Below are 15,692 nucleotides of genomic sequence, written 5' to 3' on the forward strand. Positions count from 1 at the left end.
TTTCCCTGTGCCTACGGGCTGAGAGTTCCTGTTTCCCTGTGCTGAGAGTCCTTGGCTTCCTTTGCAAGCTTTCACTCCCGTCTCACTGGTGGACAAGGACCTGGTAAGCTCTGCTCAACATGAAGCTGTACTGGGCATGTATTGTGTGCCGGCTGTCTCTGTCCTCCCTGTGAGGTGTCCGAGTGTCTTTGCCCTCCTCTGGTCTCAGGAGTGGAGTTCTATGTGCCTCTCCCACTCTTTCTCACCTCAGTTTGCCTCATGGGAGGTCTGGAGATGAGAGAGAGGGAAGAGGGCTTCCTGATCAATCGTGCTCCTCAGAACAGTGCAAGCAAGTATCGGTGTAGTGGATATTTCATCCCCGGTGGCTCCAGAGATAAAATGAAGGTTATGAGTAGCACCCAGACACTTCCCAACTTAAAAGGTTCGACCTACGAGTTTCCAGTCATGGGACAGTGCAAAAGTTATATGTGTTCAGTAGGAATTGTGTTTCTAATTTTGAATTTTTGTGTGTATTTGTTCTTCATTGCCATCAGGAGCCAGTTTCTTCAGCCTTCCAACATAGACTGAAGACCAGCTGCTATGCAGAAATTCTCCAGGTTTTGGTAAATCTGATTGTGATGACTGAGGAGTCCAGTCTTGGGAACTGGGCAGTTAGAGGGCTCTCAGTCTCTCCTGCAAGTAAATGGTCATTGGTGGATCACTTTGTACCACGTTAGCCAGCCTAATAAATCATCTTTGAAATATACCTGTGTTTTGTTGGTTCTGCTCTGCTAGAGTGCCCTGGGTAATACATCATCCCCATTACTTCCCATAATGCTGCGCAAACCAACACCTAGTGTCCTTGTCCAGGTTCTCTTTAGCAGAACCTTTGAAGACCTATCTTTGCTTTTTTGGAAATCTTACTGATAATACAAATTTTCCCATTCTGGAAGTATCCAGGAATGTATATGCCAATATGATTTTCATCGCCATTCCCTCAAGGAGGAAATCTCTTTATTCACTTAGTCAAGTACTGATTGAATGCCACCACTATAACTGGGGAGATGCTTTAGTCAGTCAAGTGTTTTCACTAAAAACTTGAAAACCTGAGATGGATGTCCAGAATCCATGTAAAAAAAAGCCAGGTATGGTGGTGGCACATGTATGTAATCTCAGTGATGTGGATGCAGAGACAATCAGATCCCTGGGGCCAGCTAGACAGCCACATAGCCAAATACATCGGTTTCAGGTCAAGCGATAGACTCTGCCTCAATAATTAATGTGGTAAACACCTGCAGAACCACATCATAGGTTGATCTCTGGTCTCCATGTGCACCTGCACACACACAAATGCACTCTCACCACACAATTCACATACTTTAGTGTATATATACACACACGTGTCTGTGCACTCACATGCATGTGCAGCTTCTCAGACAACGCAGGGAAAAAGAAGGCACCATAGATGAGGACCCGGGGGCTCTCCAGTAGCAAAGCATGTGTGGACACATGCAAGGAGGACAGAGCCTTGCACAGCAGCTTAAGAACAATGTGGTTGTGCTAGCAGAGGTGATGAAGCAGTGTGGGGAGTGGCAGATAATCCTGGAGGAACTGAGCAAAGACCAGATTGTAAGGTATCGGTTTCCTATGAAAACCTACGGACATTTGAGACTTTAATCATGGAATACATGTAGCACCACTTACAAGAAGAAAGATCACTGCAAACAAGCCATGATGGTATATCCCTCTAATTTTAAGAATCCTAATATTAATATTAGAAGTTTGAGGGTTAGGAATTCAGGGTTATCATTAGGTCAGTTGGAGGCCATTATGGGTTAAAAGAGATCCTGCAGAAAAGAAAACAAAGCAAAACAAAAACAAAAAACCCACCCTCACCAAAACCCCTGAAGTGGAAAAACCCCAAAGCAAACCAAACAAACAAAAAAGAGTGAGTTTTCATGCCTGGTGTCACTGGACTGGGTCGAAAGGAGAGTTCTGAGGGAATGACAGAAAAGCTTTATAATCTCAGGCTGATCCAGGCATGGCTCATGTGTCCCCTCGTGAGTGTGTGAGATGGGGGCCCATGGGAGGTGATGCCTTGCTTTGAAACAAGCTGGTTTCTGAGAACCCAGATGATGTCACTAACCGCAGTGCAGCGCCTGCTCCCTGTGAAGCCAGGTTTTCTCTGTGGCATTTGCTCAGCACCTTGGAGAGCGCCCGGCAGCGGGCAGGCTTTGAAGGAAAGGTCAGTCTCCTCAAAGGTTAATTGTTACCCTTAAGAGAAATGCGAAACAAACTGCATTGCTACATGTTTAAAAAGCTTCGGCTACAGCATTTCACAGAAGGCGATTCTGGGTGATTTGATTTCAATAAGGAATTGTCCAGAAATAAAATGCTCTTGGCCACGGCTGACTTGGAGAGAGTATGATGTCTTTGTGTGTGGGTCCACATTTAAAACCCACATTTAAAAAGGAAAACTTTTTCTTCTTCTGAAGTGCCCCTTCCCCCTATGTATCTCTCACAAAACAAAACAAAACAAAACAAAACAAAACAAAACAAAACAAAACAGCAAAACCAACCCCAACTCAGAGAGTACCTTGAGGCTGAATCCTTGGTCTTTGTTCTGTGATATTTGAACAAGCCTTCAGGATCTCATCTTTGGCCACCTTTTCTCATCTGTTCTTTCTTCTTCAGCAATCTCCTCCACCTCAAGTGGCTGGAAAGTCTCCTCTGACTCTGCTCTGTCCTCTCCATGCTGGCCCAAGAGTCTTCCAGGATGCCTGGCAGGTGTCTCCACACAATTTGCTTTAGCAAAATTGGTATCTGTTTTAGCCACAATTATGTCCGACTCCTTTCTTCCACAGAACAATCTCTTCTTCTCTATTCTTGCCTTGTCCCAAGGCTTGAATTTGTGTTCATTGTCTACCTAGAACCCTGTCTGCCAGGGTGCCAACTCCCATTAATTTTTCTTTACAATATGTTTTTAGGATTGTCTCTTTTCAATGTGGAACCCATTGTCCTCTTCAGCACCTCTGTCTTGGGTCACTATAGTAATGTCACCATGCTTGTTGTAGCTCATCCATTATCCAGAGACAGAAGATACATTTTTCAAAGATTCCTTAATTTGTAAATTCTTCTTTTGGTCTTCTTTCTTGTATATGGAATAATTGTAGCTCAACTGTTTTATGCATTCTCAAACTCATGGTGAAACTTAATCCTCAGTGGAGCAATACTGGGAGATGTTGTGTCCAAGAAGTCCCTACCTCATGAATAGGTCAGTGCTATTGGAGGGAACTTCATAGAGGGACTTGTGTTTTTTATTGTTCCATAATTTATCATGTAAGGGTGTAAAAAGAAGGCCCTTTGTCTGGCCTTGGAAAGTGGTTGTCAGTAAAGTGTTTGTTATACAGGCATGAGGAGCAGAACTTGATTTCCAAAATCCACATTTAAAAACGAATGAACAAACAAACAAAACCCAGGTGCTGGTAATGGTAGTCCCTGTCCTAGGAAGGGAGAACTATCTCTGATGCTAACAAACAGGAGAACTCAGGGTCAGTGAGAGACCCTGCTTCAAAAACTTAGGGTGGATGAGATCCTGGAGAACACCTGAGTTTGTCTTCTTTGGTCTCACATATAAATTCACAAAAGTACACACACAGCTACACACACACACACACATACATACACACAGCACAAACACCACACATTTGTACACTCATATACACACATGTATACACACACACCACAAACTACACATACATGTATAAACACACATATACACACATACACACATGATCTCATTTACCAGTTATCAGTAGTCTGATTTTGGACTTTCCAACCACAAGAACCATGAGTAAATAATTTTTTTAAATAAATTGTCCAATATCACGTTTTCTAGCAGGACAAAATGGACTAAGACAGAACAGGATGTTGCTGTAATACCTACAAATATACAAGTGACTTTAGACTAGGTAATGCATAGAGGCTGGAAAGGCTGAAGTGCAGAAAAAGCTTCTTTTGTTATGAATAGGGCATTACAGAAGAGGGTTGCAGGGCAAGTATGAAGCTTGCTGGAGACCGAATAAGTGGTGGACATCAGATAATAGAGCTATAAGCAGTAATGGCCATTTGCACAAGATCTCAGCCAGAAAGCTAAAAAGGTACTGGAGGATGGCCATTCTTGTGACACAGCGGGTAGAAAAGGGACTTAGTCCATGGTATGAGTTTCAAAGCTGGGCATGGTGGGATCCCAGCTCTGTAGAGGTGGTGACAGGAAGATTCCTAAGGCTCACTGGTTAGTCTTTCTGCAGAAACAGTGAATGCCAGACTGACTCAGAGACCCTGTCTCCAAAGAGAAACTGAATTTCTGCTGGAGAGATGTCTCAGCATTTAAGGGCATGGTTGCTCTTGCAGAGGACCCAAATTTGATCCCAATAATGGCTTACAGCTATCTGCAACTCCAGTTCTAGTATATCTAAGGCCCTCTGCAGATACCAGGTACACATGTGGTGCTATACATACATGCAAGCAAAACAATCATACACATGAAATAAAAATAAATTTTAACAATTTAACAATTTAAAATCAATTAAGGAAGACACCTGTTGATCTCTGGTCTCCATATGCACGAAGGCACATGCACAAACATATACACACATACACATACATACACACCACACACACACACATACACACAGTAATAAAAAACTTGGCTGAATTAAGTCTGTGTCACAACATTTTATGTAAAATAGAATTTAAGAACAATGAAGTAGGATATCCTGCTAAAAACGGTCTTTAAAAAAGATGCTAGGGGTTTGTGGCTTCTCTTAAAACAGGTAGCAAATGTCAAATAAAGAAATTATTTGAAAGAATAATTCCAAGTTTAAAAGAACAGAACATAAAAGTTTGAGAAACTCACAGCTTGGTCATGTTTAAAGGAAAAAACCAAGTTTACTCAAGAACACCAAGGATGTTGACTTAGCGGGAATGGAAAGGACTGGGAGCTGCTCTTCAGAAGGTGGAGAACCACACTGAAGTCTAAGCAAGGGGCTTTCTTTTCAGGGATGATTGTTTAAAAACTGCCTTGTCCTATACCAACCATGTGTTCCAGGGTTTTGGGGACAAAATAAGTAGAGGAGAGGGATCCAGGGATCCTATGGGACCTCAAGGCTTGCTGCTCAGGGTCACCTCAAGTCTTCATTCCTCGCATCCTGGTGAAGTTTTGTCCTGGCTGCTCTCAGTTATCTCTCAAGAGAGCTCAGGTCTGGTTTTAGCCTCTGTTTTAGAAGGTACAAGCTGGCAGCATTGACTCTCTACATGGTGTAGATCCTACAGAACCACGTAGTGCTTAACTCCTGGAGACACGGCTTCAGAAGGAGAACTGTAGCCTTAAATGAGCTACAGAGAGCTGCTATGGAAGTGGATCTGGGCAGACATTCCCTGCTAGGATAATAATGCCTACTGACGCTAGGAAAGCTGGACCTGGGACCGCAGAGCTGGAGAGTCCTCTGCACACAAGAAAAGCACAGGCAACCAACTCATACGGTTCTCATAGGTTCCATCCAGTCAAGTGGAGTTTCCATAGCCAGGAGCTGTGATGGCCCTGCCTCTGCCTCAGTGTACCCAATGGGAGGACATAGAATCAAAGATAACCATTCCTGCATAGAACTTACTTATTCTTTTAGACTGTCCGGCCAGTCGTGCTTCACCTGTCTCCAGCACCCAGCACTGCCATGTGCAGCTTTCGGTGTGAGTGCTCGGGATACAAACTCGGGTCCTCATCCTAGTGTAGTTAGCCACTTCCTTCCTGACTGGGTCCATCCCCCTGGCTGGATCCTGGACTGTGGACTTGGACTTTCTGCTGAAACAAGGTGTCGTTAGGGACGATTAGGATAGAGCAAATATTTTGCATGTGAGAAGGAGATGGAGTTTGTGAGGCTATGGACAGAACGCTAAGGTTCGGTTATTTTCGTCCCTTAAGAATTCTGTGTTTCGAAAAAAAAAAAAAAAGAATTCTGTGTTTGAAATAGTAGGAATGGGGGAGGGGCTGAAGAGGTGGCTTCATGGTTGAGAGCAGGTATTGCTTTTGCAGAGGACCTGAGCTCAGTTCCAGCATCCATGTCAGAGGTAAGCCTCCCACGACTGAAGCTCCAGGGAATCTGGCATCTTCCTCTGATCTTTGCATGCATGTCCATGCACACACACATACAGACGCAAATAAGAATTAATTTGAAAAATCCAGCATTTGGAGGTGGATGTTTGGGCTATGCCTGGGTCTTGGAAGCCCCACCCTTGTGACACACAGACTATCTTTCCTGCTGGGTGGTAGAGCAAGAAGGGCCTCACCATGTGCTCCTGCTGTGATCTGGCCTACAGAAAGCAAACTTCTCTACAAATTATCCAGCTTATGGGTTTTAGCTTCACTGTCTTTTAGTTCCTATCTCTTCTAGACCTTTCTTTTTTTAATGTTTTTTTTCTTTTTTTTCTTTTTATTGTTTATTTATTTATTAAAGATTTCTGCCTTCTCCCAGCCACCACCTCCCATTTCCCTCCCCCTCCCCCATCAAGTCCCCCTCCCTCATCATCCCTAAGAGTAATCCGGGTTCCCTGCCCTGTGGGAAGTCCAAGGACCACCCACCTCCATCCAGGTCTAGTAAGGTGAGCATCCAAACTGCCTAGGCTCCCACAAAGCCAGTACGTGCAGTAGGATCAAAAACCCATTGCCATTGTTCTTGAGTTCCCAAACTTCTAGACCTTTCTTTATGACAACCCTTAGCCCTTTGGCTTCCCCAGCTGAAGCTCACCCCTCCACTTTTGTGTCTGTGTTGTTGCTGCTTTTCTGGGCCCTGTGTGGGAGTCCTCCCTCTTCGGTGTGTGAGGTGAGCATTCTGGACTGGTGCTGTATGGGAGCCTAGCCCAGTGTCTTCTCTCAAATGACTTCTCATTTGGAGACTGCTGTGTAGTATGGTTATTTGTGCCCTTTGGGCCCATGGCCTGTGTGGTTGTTAATACTGTGAGCTCGGACCTGGAGATATCTGCTGGAGAACCTTTAGACTGGGTTAACCGACATAGGAGGACCCACCCTAAATGTGAGTGGCACCGACCTGAACTAAGAGGAGGGGTGAACTGAGTGCTAGCGTAATCAATCTCTGGTCCTGACTGTGGGTGCCATGTGACCAGCCACCCACCCTGCTTTCAGCATGGCTTCCCACCACTGTGGTCTGTTATCTTGAGCTGTGGGCCACAGTAAACCCTCCCTTCCTTTAGTTGTGTTGCGTTCGTCAAGTGTTTTTTTTTTTTTTTTTTTTTTTTCCACATTAATGAGACAGCAATTGATGCAGGGCATTAATCAAGATGGATAGCAATTTATTTACCTTGTCATCCCCACAATTAAACTCGCTATATTTGTTTTATTTATTTAATTCTACTCAAGAACAGGGATATCATTTCTTCATAGTTGGTACCTGGACAACATTAAGTGGATCTTAAACACTTAGATAAACATGGTCCAAACATTCAGTTTCCTAATGAGGTGAGCCCAGACCTCTTTGCGCAATTTCTCTGGTTCTGTACTTAAGTCTCATAGGAGTCACACTGAGCGCCTTCACTGACCTGTACAAATTTCTGCCTGCTCACCGTTCTCCTCAGGAAGTCTGCTAAAGTCAGGCTCATGGCTTGCCATCTTGAGCCGTTTGCTTCTTTCCTTATTTTCTTTGTTTCTGTGCTGGGTAGGAAAGAGCCAACATAGACCACTTAGCTTTATTTTTCCTTCCTCAGTTATGATATATAAAATTTCCCCTCCTTTCTTAGGTTAACAATTTTAAGTTGGGCCTTGCCGGATCACAACTATTATTGTAGACTCAGCTGCAGGCACTGTTTTCAATGGGAATAGGTTTGGGTTGTAAATGAGGAGGGTGGCGGTGGTTATCCAGCAGTAATTTGGCTTAGTAGGTACAGCGGAGTATCGGAGAAGTGAGACAATGAGTTAAACCGCTCATTTCCCTAGCCACACATGTTTCTGAAAAATCCACACTAGCTCTTCTGAAAAGTGTTGTGATTTTTATTTACTTAGGTTTTTATGTGTGCAAATGTGTGCAAATGTGTGCATGTGTAGTAAGGTGCCCTCGAGGCCATAAGAAGGCAGTGAATCTCTTAAAGCTGGAATTAAAGGTGATTTTGAGCAGTCTGCTGACATGACATGGGAACCAAAGGTGGGGCCTGTGCAAGCCCCACACAAAGAGCTCTTAACTCCTGAACCATTTCTCCAGCTCCGTATACTGGCCGCCCCCTCCAATCCTCAGCCGTCTTTTTTATTTTTTATTAAAGTAATTGCAATTCATATTATTATACTTACTATATTACTACTGCAAGCAAGATTTATAATATGTATCAAGCAAACATACACACTGAGTTGCTATTGGGAATTTGCTTAGTTCCAATTTCCAGTTATTTGTTAAATCACCATGACGGCAATTCTGGCTTTCATGTTGAGGAATAAATGCATTTAACTCACATTTCTTATTCTGGAGGTCAGATTGCTTTCTAGGCAATGTTTTTCTGAAATATTCAGCCTTTCAGAAATCTAAGCATGATTCGTAATAGGAATTTCTGCTAAAACACTTTAAACATTTAACTACTTAGAATAATACTATCAACTTTACCTCCTCAAGGCTTTTTGTGAGAGTTCCGTTTAAACATCTACAATATGTTCTTGTCCAAGACTCAGAACAGCTTCTCCACAGTTTTATGATGAAACCTTAATTCCCCCTCAGAGTGTTAAGTGGGACCTACTCTCCTTTAATGATCACTGCTGTCTTCATCTCTATCTCTATGGATATTCTGGAAGCATCAGGTGCTCATGAAATTTGTCTTGTTTTTGTTCCCTTATCCCACAACATCCCAGTGGGTAATTTTATTGTTGTTGTTGCTATTGTGGTTTGTCTGTTTTATGGACAGGGTCTCATTGTAGCCCAGGCTAGGCTCCAACTTGCTATGACAATAATAGCCTTGACCTTGTGATCCCCTGTTAATCCCAGATTTGCAAGGAGAATGACTACAAACACAGATTTTATTTATGTAAACATCACAGCAAAATCAGTGGCCGTCTCCCTCTAAGGTAGGTTCATGAGCCAATTTCTCCCATCTCTTCTATAGGGCAAAACCGCAATATGGGGGGTTTTACATACAAGCATGTTTACAAAAGTGAGACAAGGCAGCTAAGGAGAGTCATGAAACAATGGTTGCAGAATGGAGCTTTGGGGGCATTGGTTTACAGTACATTCTATGGTTACTGGAGTAGGGCAGAGTCCAGGTTATGAGAAACAGAAACAAGTTTTATGGTAACAGAAACTAACTGAATTTGAGTATCAAAACAGCATCTGGTTATAAATGGAAGTCGCTGGTTTCTCATCTCTCATCTCACCTCTCAATATTATTATGTGGGCACTCACCATGCCCAGTTTAGGTGATGCTGGTAAGCAACCAAGGGCCTTGGGCATCATGCTAGCTAAGTTCTCTGTTGCCTGCTTTCCTAGCCCACAAGTGTAATTCTGATTGACTTTATTAGTAATGTTTCCTGTGTCTGTAACAAAATAATTGCCATTAAGCATTTTAAAGGAGGAAAGCTTTATTTTTACTCGGAGCTTAAGAGTATAGTTTGTCAAGGGAACCTGAAATGACCCTATCCTATTCTGATGAATATCTTGCATATCACCTTAGAACCTTCATCTGGCGATGGATCGAGACAGAGACAGAGACCTAATTTGGAGCAACGGTCTGAGCTCTTAAGGTCCAAATGAGGAGCAGAAGGAGGGAGAACATGAGCAAGGAAATCAGGACCACGAGGGGTGCACCCACCCACTGTGACAGTGGAACTGATCTATTGGGAGCCCTCCAAGGCCAGCTGGACTGGGACTGAATAAGCATGGGTTGAACCTGTACTCGCTGAGCATGGCGGACAATGAAGGCTGATGAGAAGCCAAGGACAATGGCACTAGGTTTCGATCCTAATACATGAACTGGCTTTGTGGGAGCTTAACCTGTTTGGACACTCACCTTCCTGGACCTAGATAGAAGTGGGAGGACCTTGGTCTTCCCGCAGGGCAGGGAATTTGGACTGCTCTTCAGTATCGAGAGGGAGGGGGAATGGAGTGGGGGGAGGAGAAGAGGAGTGGGGATAGGGGGAGGGGAGTGGGGGGAGGGGGCAATATGTGGGAGGAGGGGAGGGAAATGGGAAACGGGGAGCAGGTGGAAATTTTAATTAAAAAAAGAATAATAAAAAAAAAAGAATGGCAGGCCACGAGGAAGAATTTCAGTCTGTGGTAGCAGCAATATGAAACTGCTTGCTCATATCTGGGTGGCTCAGGAAATAGTGAAAGAGGGGTTCAGATGCCAGCAGACTTTCTCCTTTTCCTCTTTAAAAATATTTATTTTTATTATTTTAATTATGTATGTGTCTGTGCATGTCTTTGTGTGGGTATGTGCAAGCGAGTGCAGGGGCCTGTGGAGGTCAGAGGAGTCAGGCTCCCCAGAGTCAGTTACAGGTGGTGTTGGATACTGAACTGGGTCCTCTCAAAGAGTAGCACATGCTCTTAACAGCTGAGCTACCCCACGCCTGCCTTTACCCATCTGATCCAGTCTGGGTTCCCAGCCTATGGAGTAATGTTGCTCACATTCAGGGAAGGTCTTTTCACTTCAGTTCATCCTTTCTGGGACCACTCTCATGGTCACATCCAAAGGTATGCCTCATTCATGGCTCGAGCCTTCTTAATCCAACCAGGCTGGCAATTAAAATTAGCTACTGCAATGATGCATCTGTTATCTTTAATATTCAAAATGTTCCTTTCCCCCTGATACCTTTGCCTACTGCACTACTTTTAGATATGGCTTCGGAAGCTCTGCCTGGATAGGACCTCTGTCTACACTGATCTGCCCCTATGACTTCCCACAGATCTACCTGTATGACTTCCCATAGATTTGCCCCTATGACTTCCCACAGATCTGCCTCTATGATGCCTTCCCACAGATCTGCCTCTATGACTTCCCACAAATACTCATCACCCCAGGGTCCCCATCTGTAGCAGGCTGTTAATAACTGTCTATTCTCACAGGACTGAGGTCTCATTACATGGAAAGTCTTTGTGTCAGTGCTCAACACTCACTGAGCCCTCAATAAATGCTTATTATTATTCTTTTCTCACTTTGACACTTATTTTTACAACTATCTATATTGGAATGTGTCATTTGATTCCCAAAGCTCCCTGTGTGTCTGTAGCCCCCCCCCCCCCCCCAGTTCTTTTCTTTCTTGGGTTTCCTATGACGAATTCTCCAGAAATTTCCTATTTAGTGATTTTTCAGGTAGAGTGAAATGAAGTGGCTTTGTGTGGAGAACAGCTGGCCATCTTAAACTAAGCAGAGGAAGGAAAATAGCAATCCTAAAAAGGCAGGTGCTGCTTTTGAAGTAGGTGACAAGATCTCGGATGTGTATGTTTTGTCTGATAGCATGCAACTTATTTCTTCACAGGTAGATGCTAACAAAGAGGCAACACATAGCTTAGGAAGTGGTGTATGGAGGTGTGTGTTTGTCTGTGTGTATGTGTGCACTTGCAAGGGTGTACAAGTAATTTAATATAACTACATTTTCTTGCCAGGAACCAGTTGACTTTCTAAATGAATTGGTCTTCAGTTAATTCCATAGCAGTCAATATTCTTACCTCTGCTATTTATTAGTTCATTTTTTTTTTTTTTTTTGGTCTTTCGAGACAGGGTTTCTCTGTGGCTTTGGAGCCTGTCCTGGAACTAGCTCTGTAGACCAGGCTGTCTCAAACTCACAGAGATCTGCCTGCCTCTGCCTCCCGAGTGCTGGGATTAAAGGTGTGTGCCACCATCGCCCGGCTATTAGTTCATATTATACCATAATGGAGTTTAACCTGTTGAGTTTTTCCCTCTATGTCACAATCTTTCAGCCATCGGATAGAATAAATTTTCATGGAATATTACACATTTATAAAATATTTGAAATGTAAATATAGCTGTAGATGCATGTTTAGCATACATGATAAAATATTATGCAAATAATTATGAAGACCTGAGTTCAAGTACCCATAACTCATGCAAATGCTGGGCGTGTCTCTCTACGACTATGTGGCTATAATTATAGAAAACTGCACACATCAGGTAATCAACATGGCTTAATGGGTAAAGATGTTTGTCATCAAGCCTGACAGCTTCAGTTTGATCCTTGGGCCCCACATAGTAGAGATAGTGAACTAGCCCCACAAATTGTCCTCTGACCTCTATATGCCTGCTGTGCCCTGAGTGCATGAACATGTATACAAACACACATTAATAAAACAATTAATTCAGAAAGATGTAATATAAGTTAAATGAAACTGTACACATAACCATTCTAGCTAGACATGTTGATCTCTAGAATATTTTGGAATCAGAGAGACATGGTAGCTTTGCCTCAGAATTACCATATTTCTGTGCTTTTATCTCTATACCATTCTCATTCTAACCTTCAGTAGAGCAATAATTATTGAAATTAGATGTTGTTGAGAGCCTAAGAAATTATTCCTTTTTAAGGAAAGAGGGACGTCTGCTACCCCCTCCATTCAGATCTCCCTCAAACCTGGTACCTATGAGCAGGATCACCACCTTTTGTTCCTCTCCCTTCTGGTCCTTGCCAGATTCCAGCCTGTCCTCCACCACCAGGGGCTCCCCTGATGTCTCACATGATGAGGAGACCCAGGTAAGTTACCTATAAGTTCACTTCTAAGTCTCCTCCATTCATATGGCTCCAAAGCCCTGTGCTTGCCTGTTTGCCGGGGAAGACAAACTCCTCCCATGTGGTTGGGGGACTCAGGCCTTTCCCTTCCTTTGGAAATATGCCAGATTCCTGACATGGATCATGCAGCTGCATCATCTGGCCTCATACCCCAGGGCCAGTCTCTACTGCCAGGGGGAACTTGTTCCAAGCTCCTTAATAAAGCTGTTGAAGGTACCAGACTCTAACTGACAAGAAGACGACCTGGGATAGATGCTGTAGTCCTAAACACCAGACAGACACAGACATTGACATTCAGTCATGCTATGGATCAGCTCCCTGATGAACATTTTAAACATCTCTGTTAAGAAAGAAGAAGAGGAGGAGGAGAAATCAAAAAAGAAAGAAAAAGGAAAGAAGGAAAACTAACAGGAGCTCCAGATGTGGAAAGTCCATTGGAGAAATAAAAACCACACACACACACACACACACACACACACACACTCAATGGGTATCCTCTAAGAATCTATAAATCTCATTGTAATGAAATTCCTTAATGAAAGCTAAATAGGAGAATTCCCAGACAGAAGTTCAGGAGACCCAACAAAAATTGGGAATTATAGGCCAGTATCCACATCAAATAGATGCAAAATTATTGGTACTATGCTTGCAAAACAACTTCAATAACGCATATACAGATTATCCACCAAGATCAAATCAGCTTCATCCCAGAGAAACAGGAAATATTTAACTTAAGTAAATCAATAAAATAAACACAATACACCATATAAATCACAGAAACCACAAGCTTATCTCACCAGACACAGAAAATGCCCTTTATAAAACCTAATATCTATTCATGGTAGAAGTCCAGGAGGATCTAGAGATAGAGGGAGCATATTTCAACATAATATATACAGGAAGCTCACAGCCAACCTTAAATAAATGAAGAAAAACTCAAAATATTTGTTAGGAACCACCCATATTGCAGAAACAGGTCCACCCTCAGCTCCCTATCAGCAACTCAATGCCAGCAGTTACGTCATCACCAGCCACCAAATGTTACATGTGCACCCACCATTATGGCCCATTCTCTAGCTCTGTCTTTCTCCCTCTCCCTCTGGATCCATCTCTTTATCTCTCTGTCTCCCTCGTCTCCACTCAGAGGCAGCCTTTTTTCCCTTCCCCCTGCCGCATAAATCTCTTGCATGAGATCTGTTGTGTGGTATGACTTCTGCAGCTTCTCTTAGCCCTGATCTGCCAAAGTCCTCTTCCATCACAGGAACCCGAACAATTTCCACCAAAACCAACAACAAGACGAAGATGTGTATTCTTCTCCCTTCTGTTCAATATAGTGTTTGAAGTCACAGCTAGAGCAGTAAGAAATGAAAGGGAGAAAGGGGGAATACAAACAGAGAATGAGGAAACCAAAGTATCCTTGTTTGCAGATAATATTATTTCATATCCTACCAGAAAACTCCCACGGCTGATATACTCATTCATCAAAGTAGAAGGATATAAAATCAACACGGAAAAAATCAGTGACAACAAATATACCAAGAAGTATTTGGGAAAATAATCCCATTTATAAAGCCTAAAAATACTGTAAGAAATCTAATCAGGGAAGTGAATGACTTTTACAGTAAAAATCTTAAGACAGTGTAAAAGGAAACTGAAGAAGAAAGCAAAGGATGGAAAGATCTCCCTTGAACATGGATTGGTAAGACCAATATTGTGAAAATGGCTATCCTACCAAAAGCAACCTGCAGATTCAACCCAACCCATATCAAATTCACAATGCAGTTCTTCACATAAATTGGAGATAATGATCTTAAATTTCTTATGGAACCATGGAGACCCAAGATAGCTAAAACAAACCTGAACAACAAAAATATGGATGTATCAATATCCCAGATTTCAAGTTTTTCTACAAAGCTATATCAGCAAAACCAGCATGGTACTGTCTTAAAGCAGGTATATTGATCAATAGAATTGAAGACATACATCTAATTCCACACTCCTGAAGCCACCTGATTTTTGATAAGGAGGCAAAAAATACACACGGGATAAAGAAGACATCTTCAGCAAACGGTTCTTATCAAACTGGCTAGCTACATGTAGAAGAATGATAACAGTTCCTCATTTTTTACCCGGCACAAAACTCAACTCCAAATGGATCAAAGATCTCAATTTAAGATCTTGAAGTTTAAATCTGATAGAAGAAAAAGTACTTAGGTACAGGAAAGGCCTTTCTGGACAGGATCTTGTTAGCACAGACATTAAAAGCAAGAATTAATTATTAGGGACCAGAGCGCAGACGCAGAGGAGAGGCCAGACTGGCGCGTACAACAAAAGTATATGCATAATAAATAAATAAAAACAAAAGAAAAATAAAAGACTTCTGCCTCCTCCCCGCCACCGCCTCCCATTTCCCTCCCCCTCCCCCAATAAAGTCCCCCTCCCTCACCAGCCCGAAGAGCAGTAAGGGTTCCCTGCCCTTTGGGAAGTCCAAGGACCTCCCACCTCCTTCCAGGTCTAGTAAGGTGAGCATCCAAACTGCCTAGGCTCCCACAAAGCCAGTATGTGCAGTAGGATTGAAACCCAGTGCCATTGTTCTTGACTTCTCAGCAGCCCTCATTGTCTGCTATGTTCAACAAGTCTAGTTTTATCCCAGGCTTTTTTAGACCCAGTCCAGCTTGCCTTGGTGAGTTCCCGATAGAACATCCCCATTGTCTCAGTGTGTGGGTGCACCCCTCGTGGTCCTGAGTTCCTTGCTCGTGCACTCTCTCCTTCTGCTCTTCATTTGGACCTTGGGATTTCAGTCCGGTGCGCCAATGTGGGTCTCTGTCTCTGTCTCCTTTCATCACCTGATGAAGGTTAATATCCAGGAGGATGACTATATGTTTTTCTTTGGGTTCACCTTCTTATTTAACTTCTCTAGGCTAGA

The sequence above is a fragment of the Chionomys nivalis genome, chromosome 5 (genome assembly GCF_950005125.1).
Source record: "Chionomys nivalis chromosome 5, mChiNiv1.1, whole genome shotgun sequence".
NCBI classification, from domain to species: Eukaryota; Metazoa; Chordata; class Mammalia; order Rodentia; family Cricetidae; genus Chionomys; species Chionomys nivalis.